Source organism: Nycticebus coucang, chromosome 1 (assembly GCF_027406575.1).
Source record: "Nycticebus coucang isolate mNycCou1 chromosome 1, mNycCou1.pri, whole genome shotgun sequence".
Lineage (NCBI taxonomy): Eukaryota > Metazoa > Chordata > Mammalia > Primates > Lorisidae > Nycticebus > Nycticebus coucang.
This window is the reverse complement of record NC_069780.1, coordinates 77,223,124-77,236,552: the sequence shown is the minus strand read 5'-3', so window position 1 is coordinate 77,236,552 and position 13,429 is coordinate 77,223,124. Positions and strand designations below refer to the sequence as shown.

The 13,429-nt window shown below is 39.4% G+C and overlaps 1 pseudogene; it reads right to left on the bottom strand.

The window, feature by feature from the left end:
• Window positions 1-6,462: 6,462 nt before the first annotated feature.
• On the bottom strand, window positions 6,463-10,054 carry LOC128590469 (replication factor C subunit 1-like; annotated as a pseudogene).
• Window positions 10,055-13,429: the final 3,375 nt, after the last annotated feature.

Below are 13,429 nucleotides of genomic sequence, written 5' to 3'. Positions count from 1 at the left end.
AAATAGAAGTTTAAGCAGATAAACTGATGTACATAAATCATAGTTATGCCTTAATTATTGTAATAACAGCTTATATTTATTAAGCACTAATTGCTTTTGGAGTACTAGGCTAAGTGCTTTGTCTGTGATTCTCATTATGGAGACTCTCAGGATAATCATTTTTATAGACAAGGAAACTGAAACTTCAAAAATTTGTTTAATAATTTCTCAAATACACCCAAGCAGTAAGTCATGGAAACAGTATTTAAGGCAGATGTGTTAGGTGCCAAAGGAAAAACTTGAATTTAGATAATAGATTGCTTAAATTGCTTAATTATAGCCTAGTCGTGTATTAATAAAGTTATCATTTGCAATAATATTATATACAGAGACATGGAAAATGTAAATGCTGTATTTCTAAGTGAAAAAAGAACAGATTACAAGTATGCTTACTACAATCTCAATTTTGTAACATGTATCCATTTAAGGAGAATATATATATATACATATATAGAACAAATATTAGAGATGTTACCTCTGAATATCACCATTATGAGTTTTTTCTTTCTATTTTTGAGCTTTCCTACATTTATCAAACTTCCTACAATTAACATGGATTAATTTTGTAATTTTGTAAGACTCCCTCAATGTTATTTAAAGAAGAAAAAAGAAATATAGTGAGGGGAATAAGAAAGGTCCCATTATTATTTTTCTGACAGAAAATGGAAATTTTGTGGGGAGGGGGCGGGAGCACCGAGCATGTGAAGCAGCTGCACACACACACATGGTTCTTCACAGGTGCGGTCACCAGTGCAGATCTGTCTCATAATTTTCCATTAGTGATCTCATGTTAACCAGGGTCATGAGTAAGCTCAATCACATTCTGATTGTGCTCCTCCTCCTTGAATCGCTTTCTTTCCTTGGCTTCCGTGACTCCACACTCCTATTTTCCTACATTATTGGCCTCTCCTTTCTCAATCTCCTAGGGCCTTTTCCTCTCCTCACTCCCTTTTATATTTCAAAGAGTTTCAGGCTTGACCTTGGGTTTCCTTTTTACCATCTACCTCAGAGAGAGAGAGAGAGAGAGGAAAAAAAATGCCCCAATGGCCAGGCCAGTGACAAGCAAGTAAAGCAAGTTCTTAATTTTACTGCCAATCTTCTTCCAGTCCAACCCCAGGCAGCACATCCTTGGTCATTGGCATATTCAACAATTGCTCAAGTCAAAAATCTAGGGCAGCGCCTGTGGCTCAGTCCGTAAGGCGCCGGCCCCATATACCGAGGGTGGCGGGTTCAAACCCAGCCCCGGCTGAACTGCAACCAAAAAATAGCCGGGCGTTGTGGCGGGCGCCTGTAGTCCCAGCTACTTGGGAGGCTGAGGCAAGAGAATCGCTTAAGCCCAGGAGTTGGAGGTTGCTGTGAGCTGTGTGATGCCATGGCACTCTACCGAGGGCCATAAAGTGAGACTCTGTCTCTACAAAAGAAAAAAAAAAAAAGTCTAGAAGCAGACCCTCTCCTCCCCCGCACCCGCCACACACATACAAACATAACCTAGAAGCCATCTTTCTCCTTTTTCCTCAGCTTCATCCCCTCACATCTAACCCATCATCAGATCCTGTGGTGCTAGTGTCAAAAAATACCCTGAATCCTTTCTTTCCCTTTTCGGCCTCTACGTTGCTAAACCTAGTGAGGTGTTGTCCTAAGGTCTCTTTGCTTTTATTCTGTTTGGTCACCATCTCTTTTTCACACATACCCACACAACTGTTAGTTGCACTAAACTCTAGATTTGGAATTGAAAACTCAGAAGATAAGTCTCTGGTCTTCTTTTACCCTTCCTATTGCAAAGTTAGGATTGACCTAGCTTTAGAATTATCACAATTCTAAATTAACTTAGTAGTACTGAAAAAAATGAATTCACTTTGGTTTCTAAATGTTTAGTAGTCAAATATTTAGGAGCTTTAAAAAAAAGAATAAAAAGAACAATAAAATTTATTTGCTCAGTTGTTCTGCTTACTTTGTAGACCACTACCTTGGTTAACAATGGCTGAGAGAATTTGAAAAAAAAGGGAACTTATATTCTTTTTTTAATTCTTATCCCTCTGTAAAGAGCAAAACAGACAAGGTAGAATGAAATAAGTATATTATATAGTCTGGAGGTGGCTTACCAAACTTGTTTCCACTTATGTCTTAACTCATTTTTCCAGTACTTCAATATAATAGATTTTTCTTGTTCATTTTTTTTTCTTGCCTTTCAAGCTTCTACAATTATGAATCATGGAACTAAAACTAGATCAGTTCTACTGTGTGTTACTTTCTGTATTACATTTTTCTCAACCAGTTAAAATGACATAAGCAAAATGCATTTTGGTTTTTTTTTTTTTTAACTTAAATACAAAGTTAAACTGTCTAAGAAGCTCCTACTAAAAGAAGTTTAATTTAGCTGACAGGTATAAAGACCTTTTAATTTTACTATGCAAAATAAAATAATTTCCCCCAGCTATTTATTTTTTGGTTGCTGATCTCAGAACTTCCATTAATTTCAGACTCTCAAAATTAGAGTACATTTTCCTAAATGATAATTTCTTATTTAGTAACTACATTTTGATTTAGAAATAAACTATTTTTGTGTTGCTTTGAAGATGAAATCTAGCAACTATTTTCTCTTCTTTACATAAAAACCTCAATTCTTCTCCTTTCTGATTTAGAAGACTGTTGTCTTTGCAATAGAAATATATATAGTCCAGAGTGTCCAGATTTAGGGATACTCTGTTTTCAATAATCTCAACAAGTGGTATTAAAATCTTTATACAAGTTAATTTTAGTTAATATTAAACTTTTTATATGTGTCACATAATATTATAAAATCAAATAAAAATAAGTTAGCCCAGTGGTTATAAATCTTGGCCCCTTCATTGGAATTACCTAGGAAGCTGTAAAAAATACTGATGTCTGTCTGGGTCCTATTCAAGATTCTGATTTAATTGGCTTAACCTTGTGATTTATAAAGATTTCAGGTGATTCTAAAGGTTCCAGATGACTCTAAAGATTCAAGGTTAACATATTGCTGACAGGCCATGAGTTATCCACTAACATGGATAGTTTTATTTTTATTTTATTTTTGAGACAGAGTCTTACTTTGAGACTTTGAGTTACCTGGTAACATGGCTTTTGTTTTGTTTTGTTTTGTTTTTTACCTGCTAACATGGATAGTTTTCTTTTCTTTCTTCTTCTTTGTTTTGAGACAGAATCTCACGTTGAGACTTTGAGTAGCCTGGTAACATGGATAGTTTTTTTTGGGAGACAGAGTCTCACTTTGTTGCCCTTAGTAGAGTGCCATGGCATCATACCTCACAGAAACCTCAAACTCTTGGGATCAAGTGATCCTCTTGCCACAGCCTCCCAGGTAGCTGGGATTACAGGTGCCTGCCACAATGCCCTGCTAATTTTTAGAGAAGGGGTCTCCCTCTTGCTCAGGCTGATCTCCAACTCCTGAGCTCAGGCAATCCACCTGCCTCAGCCTCCCAGAGTATTGGGATTACAGGTGTGAGCCACTGCGCCTGGCCATAACATGGATAGTTTTTGCCTAAAATTGCCGGTCCACAATGTGTTAAATCCACTGAATTAGGCAATTACAGCCTAATTTTCTATATCTGAAGTTAGCTGCTTGTATGGCAAAGGTGGCAATATATTTTCTTAGGACTATGTCAGGTGGGTTTCCTAGAGTTGTGTACCACACACTTCCAAATATGTTTCAAGTATATGCTTCACAGTTAAATGCTTCACACTTTGCTTCACACTTCCATAGCTCCTCACTAAAAACAGTGTGCTATCTATGGGTAGATAATCTAAGACATTTTAACTTTATCTTTAGTTTCTCAACATACTGAAAAAAAAAAAGGCTTAAAACTAATCACCCTCTTGCAATGAATATACTAAATCATCTTATCCCACAGTTTTGCATCTTTATAAACTTAAACTGTAAAGCAATATAAACACTGCACTCCATTAATACTGTACAATGGATGATTGCACCCAAGTATGTAGTAGGGGTTGAGCAGCTGCTAGTGATTTTCTCAAGAGGCTAGTGAAATTGTATCTTTTTAGTGCTTGAAATCCTCTAAAGCAGGCATCCTCAAACTTTTTTTTTTTTTTTTTTTGTAGAGACAGAGTCTCACTTTATGGCCCTTGGTAGAGTGCCGTGGCCTCACACAGCTCACAGCAACCTCCAACTCCTGGGCTTAAGCGATTCTCTTGCCTCAGCCTCCCGAGTAGCTGGGACTACAGGCGTCTGCCACGACGCCCGGCTATTTTTTGGTTGCAGTTTGGCTGGGGCTGGGTTTGAACCCGTCACCCTCGGTATATGGGGCCGGCACCTTACTGACTGAGCCACAGGCGCCGCCCCCATCCTCAAACTTTTTAAACAGGGGGCCAATTCCCTCAGACAGTTGGAGGGCAGGACTATAGTTTAAAAAAAAAAAACTATGAACAAATTCCTATGCACACTGCACATATGTACTTTATTTTGAAGTAAAAAAAACAAAACGGGAACAAATACAATCATACCGCCTCATGTGGCCTGCGGGCCGCAGTTTGAGGACCCCTGCTCTAAAGGCTGAAGGTTGTCTGCAGGTAGAGTCCAATCTAAAGCCAGGCTTACTGTGGTCCACCCATGTAGCTTCACCTTTAGTTAAGTTCCTATTAACAATTGATTTGCTGTTTCTATACTTGCCATTTATATGTAACAGTTATAATTTAGGTATGGAGTCTTGGTTATACTAACATAATTTTCATTCATTAAAAAAACCAAGACTAGGGCGGCGCCTGTGGCTCAGCGGGTAGGGCGCCGGTCCCATATGCCGGAGGTGGCGGGTTCAAACCCAGCCCCGGCCAAATTAAAAAAAAAAAAAAAAAAAAAAAAAACCAAGACTAGACCATAATCTATTTTCCTTTCTACAGCCTATTGTGTGAGCACTAATTCAGTTCTATTTCCTCATTGTGCAAGGGCATAATACTGACATTTTAAATAATCACAATAGTATTTAACGTCATGGGATGGGAGTTACCTAAACTTAGTTTCCTCAAGAGTAACTGTAATCAAAGTGGGGGTAGTAGGATGTATTTTTCAATGCATATTAACAGAGGAACATTTTTACTAGTGTAAAGCTAGAAAAATATAATTATTTAAGAGTCACAGTTGAATTCAATTTTTTTCTAAGTTTAAAATGTCCAACCAGTCTGGAAACTTTTCATTTCCTAGAATAACCTTCTCCAACTTTTTTTTTTTTTAAAGGCTTTAAAGTAATGTTTTATTTTCATAATGAATTAATTTCCACAAAGGGCATTTTTCATACTGGTAAATAGACTTTAAATGTCTCAAGAACTTTATACCTCCTCTCCTAAAGGCAGGGAATACCATCCTTATTTATATTCCTTTTAGCACTTACCTCACAAAGGCAGCACAGCATGTACCTCTGAGCATTTACTGTCAAGATTAAAAAATATCTGGCTAGATTCTCAGGGCCATACAAGTACAGGAACAATCTAAAGTTCCAATGGGGTTTGTGGAATCAACCAAAGGACAGGACCAGATCTCCCAGGGACCAGGTGAACAAAAGCCAGTGTTGTCACATGACAGAGTGAGCCTAAGACTCTGACCCTACCTGGGCCCTACTTGCTTGAACCTGACAGGTTGAGACTCCAGGATAAGAATGACCATCTCTCTGCAGTTCCCTGCACCCTCTAGTAACAACAACAGAGGCCTCTCCATGAAATCCTGTTCACAGCAGAGATGTGGTCAGTGCTCACAGAGTAGAGCTGGGAATTAAGAGTTCTGACTCTTCAACCACCACCATTATGTTTCACACAACTGGTCAGTAAGGGATATAAGTAAGCTTTTTTATTCCATCATCTGCAAATGAGAGTAAGGAAAGTAACATACCAACACAATATTTAGCTGTACAAGATGAAAATCTTAAGAATTAGTATATGTGTTACATGGAACATTTTCATTCCTAATTCATACTTTGCAAGATATTTGGCAACATATAAAGAATACCCAGTTTCAGGTGGTGTTTTGTAATATGATTTATTTACAAAATTTCACCACATAATAGGAACTCCCTTTAAAAAAATAACAGAATTGGTCCTATAAAGGCCATTAGGATAAATTCTTATGCCCACAAAAGACACCTTTATGCCACTGACTCCAAAGCCCTCAGATAGTTTCTAGTTCCAATTATACACACTCTAACTGGATTGATGGGACAGCAAAGGATGCAGGCAGTCCTGTCAACCTCTATAAGAGGTGTACATGAGCCAATCAGTAGCATCCTTCTAGTTGCATTTCCCTTTATTTATAATGGGACCACCAGGTCTTACCATTACGCTAAAACATGGCTACTCGGAAAAACAAGGCTTTCTCTACACCAGCTTGATTGGTCTGAAAGGTGAGTAAAAAGTGGCACTGGAAGGTAGTGAAAAATAGTTTCATTTCTTCAAATGTCTTCCTTTTCCTTTTCTGGACTTATCTTTGTCTGGTTTTGAAGGCTTTGAAGATTTTATCTTTCTCTTATCATAGCATCAGTTTCTACAGCATCCTGGTCTTTCTTATCAGCTTGAGAGTCATCCTCATGTAACTCTTTATTATATTCAGAATCCAGTGATGGGCCTGTGCTGTGTCTCAATGTCTTTACTGCCTGAAGTGAATATGGAGTAAGGTGGGCTTCCTTCTTGTAAGCTCTTGTGAAGGCTGCTTTCACCTTGGGATCCAGCTTGGAAAAGGGACTAGGTGTCCCACCCCTGCTAATTTCCATGATATTCTCAAAGTCTTCTTTCATCAAATAATAGGTGTCTATAAGTGCAACAACATCCTGGACTCCTTCTACCCCTTGTGAGGTCAAGGGCTGTACAAGTGCATCTCTCATGTGTGATAGATAATCCAAGTTTACAGTCCTTTTGCTGGAGTAAGTTCTAAGACTCATGTGCAGTGCTAGGTCCTGAGTAATATGATCATGTTTGCCTGTAAATGAGTGCTTCCCCAGCCAGCTTGGAAAGCTAGGAAACTGGGTCATGTAGCCTCTCATCAACTCTCTAGGAAGAACACTAGCATAAATGGCCTGTGTGGGCAGAAGACTCCAGTTTTGCTTACTCCGGATCTGACTGTCTACTAAGTCACCATCACGTAGGCTGTCTGCTGCTTGGCTTAAAAGCATCAAGTGCTTTTTCATGTCACCCCCTGCAGCTACAGGCTTCACATGTAGGTGGTTCTTCTGGACAAACAGGGGTGCTATTGAATAATCATGGAAAAAGAGATATGACTTATCCATAAGTGACATACGAGCAGTGTCCTCTCCAGCTGCAAACACTTTCTGGGCAACATTAAATGGGCCCAGTTTGATATCCTTTTTGGCTCTATGAGAATCAGCCTTAGCCTGGTCATAGGTCAATGCCTTATTTCCTGCACACCACATACTCAGATTATGTAAAACCTGTCTGATATCTTGATTGGCTCCCAAAATTATTTCATTCATAGCTGGAGGGGGGATCTTTAAACCCTCTTTGAATGCAGTAGATATCATAGCACCCTTAATCTGTTCAACCCGAAGTCTTTGAAAACGAAGATCAAAACAATAATGAACCAAAGAGCGGATCTTGGCATGATCCCGCTCATTTCATATCATTGCACATATGTATAGTGGGAATTTTAGTATGTTTTATGAGGCCAATTAATTCCTGAATCCCTCCCCTGTCCTTACTGCCCACCATGCCATCCACCTCATCCATGATGAGGGTGGGCTTCGTGCTTCCTGAAGCTGGTATTATCCAGGGACTCAGCAACAACTGCCTTCAAACTGTTCTCACTAGAGATCACTTGCATTCAGTTCCATGTAGGTGTATCCCAATTCCTGAAACACCTGGCTTTTAGCTCCTTGCCCACCTGCTCCTTAAGTCCAGGCCTCTCCTAAACTCACTTGTTTCCTTTTGTACTGGCTTTACAGAAATGTCCCTTTTTAGCATCAGCTTCTTCTTTTTAGATTCTGACTCCCTTTTAGTTGGACTAATTTTTCTTTTTCCTTATTCATTTTTTTGGGGTGTTTTCTCCAATTTGGACTTTTCTTTCTTCATCTCAGCTTCAAATGCTGTTTTTTTATTATTTTATTTTATTTTATTTTATTTTTTGTTGCAGTTTGGCCGGGGCTGGGTTTGAACCCGCCACCCTCAGCATGTGGGGCCGGCGCCCTGCTCACTGAGCCACAGGTGCCACCCTGTTTTTTTTATTTTTATTATTATTATTTTTTTTTTGTAGAGACAGAGTCTCACTTTATGGCCCTCGGTAGAGTGCCGTGGCCTCACGCAGCTCACAGCAACCTCCAACTCCTGGGCTTAAGCGATTCTCTTGCCTCAGCCTCCTGAGTAGCTGGGACTACAGGCGCCCGCCACAACGCCCGGCTATTTTTTTTTTTTTTTTTTGGTTGCAGTTTGGCCGGGGCCGGGTTTGAACCTGCCACCCTCGGTATATGGGGCCGGCGCCCTACCGACTGAGCTACAGGCGCCGCCCTTCAAATGCTGTTTTATACTTGGACTTCTTGCCTGGCATAGTTTGGATCAGATTTAGTAGGCCATCTTCATCAATAATTTTTGTCCCCAGGGCTGCTGCTTTATCACTCTTGGACTGTCCACCGTCATGGCCCATGACAAGGTAGCTGGTTTTCTTGCTGAGGTTTCCTGTTTCTTGCTGAAGTTTCCTGTTACTTCTCCCTCATAATGTTCAATTAGAGACTTGGCTTCATCTCGTTCAATGGACTCCAGCACGCCTGTGATTACAAATATGAGGCCTTCCAAACAATTTTCAGCTCCCTTTGGTATTTCTTTGAAGCCCAAAGCTTTGGGACCATCTCGATTTAAGTAACTTCGATAGGCTTGATAATTACTACATTTCTTTTCAGCATCTTCAGGACTTACAGACCCTTTTTTAGCTGGAGAACTTTTGTTTTTCTTAGGAGTTTTTGTCTCTCCTTTCAATTCAATGGCATTTTCTTTTCTTTTTGAGGTTGCAGGCTCTGTTTCTTTATAAAAGCTCTTTTTTTTATTTTAAGGGCCAGTTTAGAACTTGCCTTTGGAGAAGAGGACTCTCCTGTTTTGTGAGTTGATGGCTTGCAATGTTGCTGAGTTTCTAGTAAACTTTCACATTTAGTTTGCTTCTTAGGACTGTAGCTTTTTCTTTCATCTGAAAATTATTCTGTTCTTACTTTATGAGGATATTTATGTTTTTCTGCTTCAAATTGGCTTGGAGAGATGAAGATGTTTCTCCCTCTTCTGTGTCCTTTCGAGCCTTTTTAGTCTTGGGCTCGTCATCTAACCTGGCCAACATTCTGCAAACTCTTCATCTGCACGCAGTTGCCTCTCCAGCTCTGCATCTTCATCAAGCTGCAGCTGCTTGGCGATGGCTTCATCATTTAATCCAGAATCATCTGTGTTTTTTGGAGGCTCTTTCCTTTTGCTTGCCACCATCTTCTTATCTGATCTTTGGACACTTTTAGTTCCAAATTAATCCAGCACAGATGTAGGTGTAAGTTTTGTTGGTGATAAAGGCTTATGCTTGGTCTTCGTGTTTTCTTCATTCTTGTTCTTGTTTGATGTTCCAAGATAACTATTTGCAGATCCTCCATTCTCTTTTGACATAGAGGCTCTCTTTTGACATAGAGGCTATAACAGATAAAGTCATAGTCTTCATCTGTTTCTGATATATATGTAACAGGATCCTGCCGTAAATTTTTACCAAGTTTAGAAGACAATGGCAAATTCTCTGGTTGCTTTTTGGCATTTTTTACCTGTGTTGTTTCCTCTGATTCTGAATCTGAATCATAGATGATCCTCTTTTTCTTGTTTGGTTGCTTCTGTTTGGAGACATCCTCCTTAGAAGAACTATTTACCTTGATTTCCTTTATTCCTTTCTTTGTTTTTAATGTTTCTTCAGCAGACTTTGTTTTCTCATTCTTTTTTACTGTTTCACTTCCAAGTTTCTTTCTACCTGGTATAACTCCAAAAAATTTCATAATGTCCATTGCAGCCCCAGGATTGAGGCATTGGTGGACAGGCCAGCTGGCTGGTGAATCCGTTACCGGAGCTCGGGATCTATTTGCGCCAAGAACTTCTGCTGTGAAGCACTCTCCAACTTTTTTATATGGTTTGTTTCTATTTATTCTTTAAGATTCAAGTCTGATATCACCCTTTCTTGAAAGACTCTCAGGTTTTCATAGGCTTAACATATTGCATTGTAATAGCTGCCTTATTGCTGACTGTGAGTCCTCAAGGCAGGGATTGGAGTTTTCACTTGCAACCTGAATGTCTAAGGCAACGTGTGTTACTTAGAAATGCTCGATAAATATTTTTGGTAATGATTTGAATTAATGAGTGAATTTCTTCTTGCTTTAAATATTTTCGGTCTTATCTGGTGTCACATCATCAACGGCAAGTGACTCAAAAGGTAAAGGGTGTCATTACTTACTATATCATGAAAACTATCTGTGTCTATTACTTATCTCCAATGACCACGGTATGGAAGAACCATAATTTACAATTCCTCTTCGTGTGTGTGTGTGTGTGCGTGTGTGTTTGTCAGACATTTAGATTGTTTCTAAGTTTTTAAAATCATAAATAATGGGAAAATGAACATGATTCTAACTCTACCATGAAAGTATGTGATTATGCCTGGGATACATTCTTTTTTTTTTTTTTTTTTGTAGAGACAGAGTCTCACTTTATGGCCCTCGGTAGAGTGCCGTGGCCTCACACAGCTCACAGCAACCTCCAACTCCTGGGCTTCAGCGATTCTCTTGCCTCAGCCTCCCAAGTAGCTAGGACTACAGGCGCCCGCCACAACACCCGGCTATTTTTTGGTTGCAGTTTGGCCGGGGCCGGGTTTGAACCCGTCACCCTCGGCATATGGGGCTGGCGCCTTACCGACTGAGCCACAGGCACTGCCCCTGCCTGGGATACATTCTTAACAGTGGAAGTGCAGTATATTGTTAAAATGACTCTTAATGATGTACATTTGCAGTAAATAAGAGTGTATAATTCCTGTTTGGCAACACTGGGTATTGTAAATATTTGCAATGAGAGAGGTAAGATGCTATCTCAATACTAACTTAATTTACATTGCCTCATTAGTGGAGCTAAACTAATAACATGTTTCTTGGTAATCATATGGAGTGTCTGTAAGGAAATAGATGTTTCCTTTAATAAAATTAAACCTAGGTCTTCTTAGCAACAAAGAGAAAACCTCCTTGGAAAATTCCTTGTTGACCTTATAACCCCAATCGTGATCCCACAAATTTTTTTTTTTCCTTTGAAGATCCCTGGCTAAGTATGGGGCTGTTGTCCACTTTAACTTATTGGCACAAAATCAAGGGGATTCTGGATTGTAGCATAGGTGTGATCTGGCTGGAACATTTTAAAAGTTTCAACTTTGAACAAACAAAAAGTAATATAGTCAGGGAGAGGAATCCAAAACTGGATTTGTTTTATCTGATATTTTGGAATCTACAGTGTTATGTGTAACAAACCACCCAAGACTCAGCAGCTTAAGTCAAGAAGTATTTACTATCTCTTGCTAAGTTTCTGTGTGGGTTAACTGGACCCATGTGTAATTCTGCACTATGTGGTGGTGATGGCTGGGGCTGTAATAATCAGAAGGCTGGTAATGATTTGAATTAATGAGTGAATTTCTTCTTGCTTTAAATATTCCAGCCCTATTCCATGGGCTGGAATAGTCAAGATACTTTACAAACATGGTAGACATTATTGGCTGGGGCTATTGACTGAAGGGCCTCAACTGCTCTCCACATGGCTTTTCCAAGTAGCTTGGATTCTCAAACATACTATCACATGAAAGAAGTCATCCTTCTCCCTCTACTTGGAGTATGAACAAGAAATTAAAAGTACAAATCTCACAAAATGAGGGCTAGAAAGGGTTATCTCCTTTCCTATCTGCTTGAAGTCAACCTTCTGCTGTCTCATTTCCTGTGTGAATTTCCACCTCTATCAGCATGATAAAAATGGTAACCTACCATCCTCTTAGAGACATCACTGGACAGGCAATTCAAAACTTGCTTTGTAGCACTGTTCATCAATGCCAATAGTCATTTTAGTAATATGCACTTATATAGATTGCAAAGGTAAGGTGGTATGGTGGTACAACATTTCATTGTAGTCTATGGGTACTATCTTACTACCATGAGAGAACACTGCAAATAGACTACACATTACTTAAGAACAAAATAGATATGAGAAAATAGAAACAACAGTTCGGGCTGGGATCCTAGCATTTTGGGAGGTTGAGGCAGGAGGATTTTTTCAGCCCAGGAGTTCAAGGTTATAGTGGGATATGCTATCCCACTGCACTCTGGCCTGGGCAACAGAGCGAGACCTATCTCTAAAAAAGGAAAGACTAGTCAATATAACCTAGTCTATATCAAGTATGCTAAGTAATACATTAATATTTTGTCTTAAATAGCTAGCATTCTTGGTGAAAGTGGATTTACCCTTTCAACAATTTTTTTTTTTTTTTTTTGTAGAGACAGAGTCTCACTTTATGGCCCTTCGGTAGAGTGCCGTGGCATCACACAGCTCACAGCAACCTCCAACTCCTGGGCTCAAGCGATTCTCTTGCCTCAGCCTCCCGAGTAGCTGGGACTACAGGCGCCCGCCACAACGCCCAGCTATTTTTTTGTTGCAGTTTGGCCGGGGCTGGGTCCAAACCCGCCACCCTCGGCATATGGGGCCGTCGCCCTACTCACTGAGCCACAGGCGCCGCCCCCTTTCAACAATTTTTAAAGAAATATTTGGAATAATTTTCTGCTAGTGAAACAAAAGTGAACATAGATCTGTGTTAACAGTGAGCTTGCAGATTCATGAGACATACAAATCTTTTTAAATTTTTTTTTTTAATTTCAGCTTGCTTGTTCATTCTTTTTCATTTTGAAGTACTCTTTTTTTGTTGTTCATTTTCTTCTTCCTCTGGCGATGCTCTGTCTCACTGTTTTTGATGTTAGTAGAGATGGGGTCTTACTCTGGCTCACTGCTGGTCATACTGGTCTTGAACCTCTGAGCTCAGGTAATCCACCTGAGCGTTGAGACATACAAATCTTAACCCCAGATCATTTAGACTAAATAATTACTGCATTGGCCACCTTGTCCTGGGGGCATTTTCATTATTATCATTTGCTCCTGTCGAAGTTCTTTTCAAATCCCTACCCTTGTGGGACCTATACAAAAAATGATTTTAAAATGTCCAGAATGTACTAAGTTGATGTGGACATTTTTGAACTTAAAACAATCACATAAACTTTTAATTTTAAACCTTGGAGTTTTTAAAATTATAAACAGGCAAGGTCTTTTTTCCTTTAAATAGTAATTGTTCCTACAGTCTAATGCCCAATAAAATGTCAATATA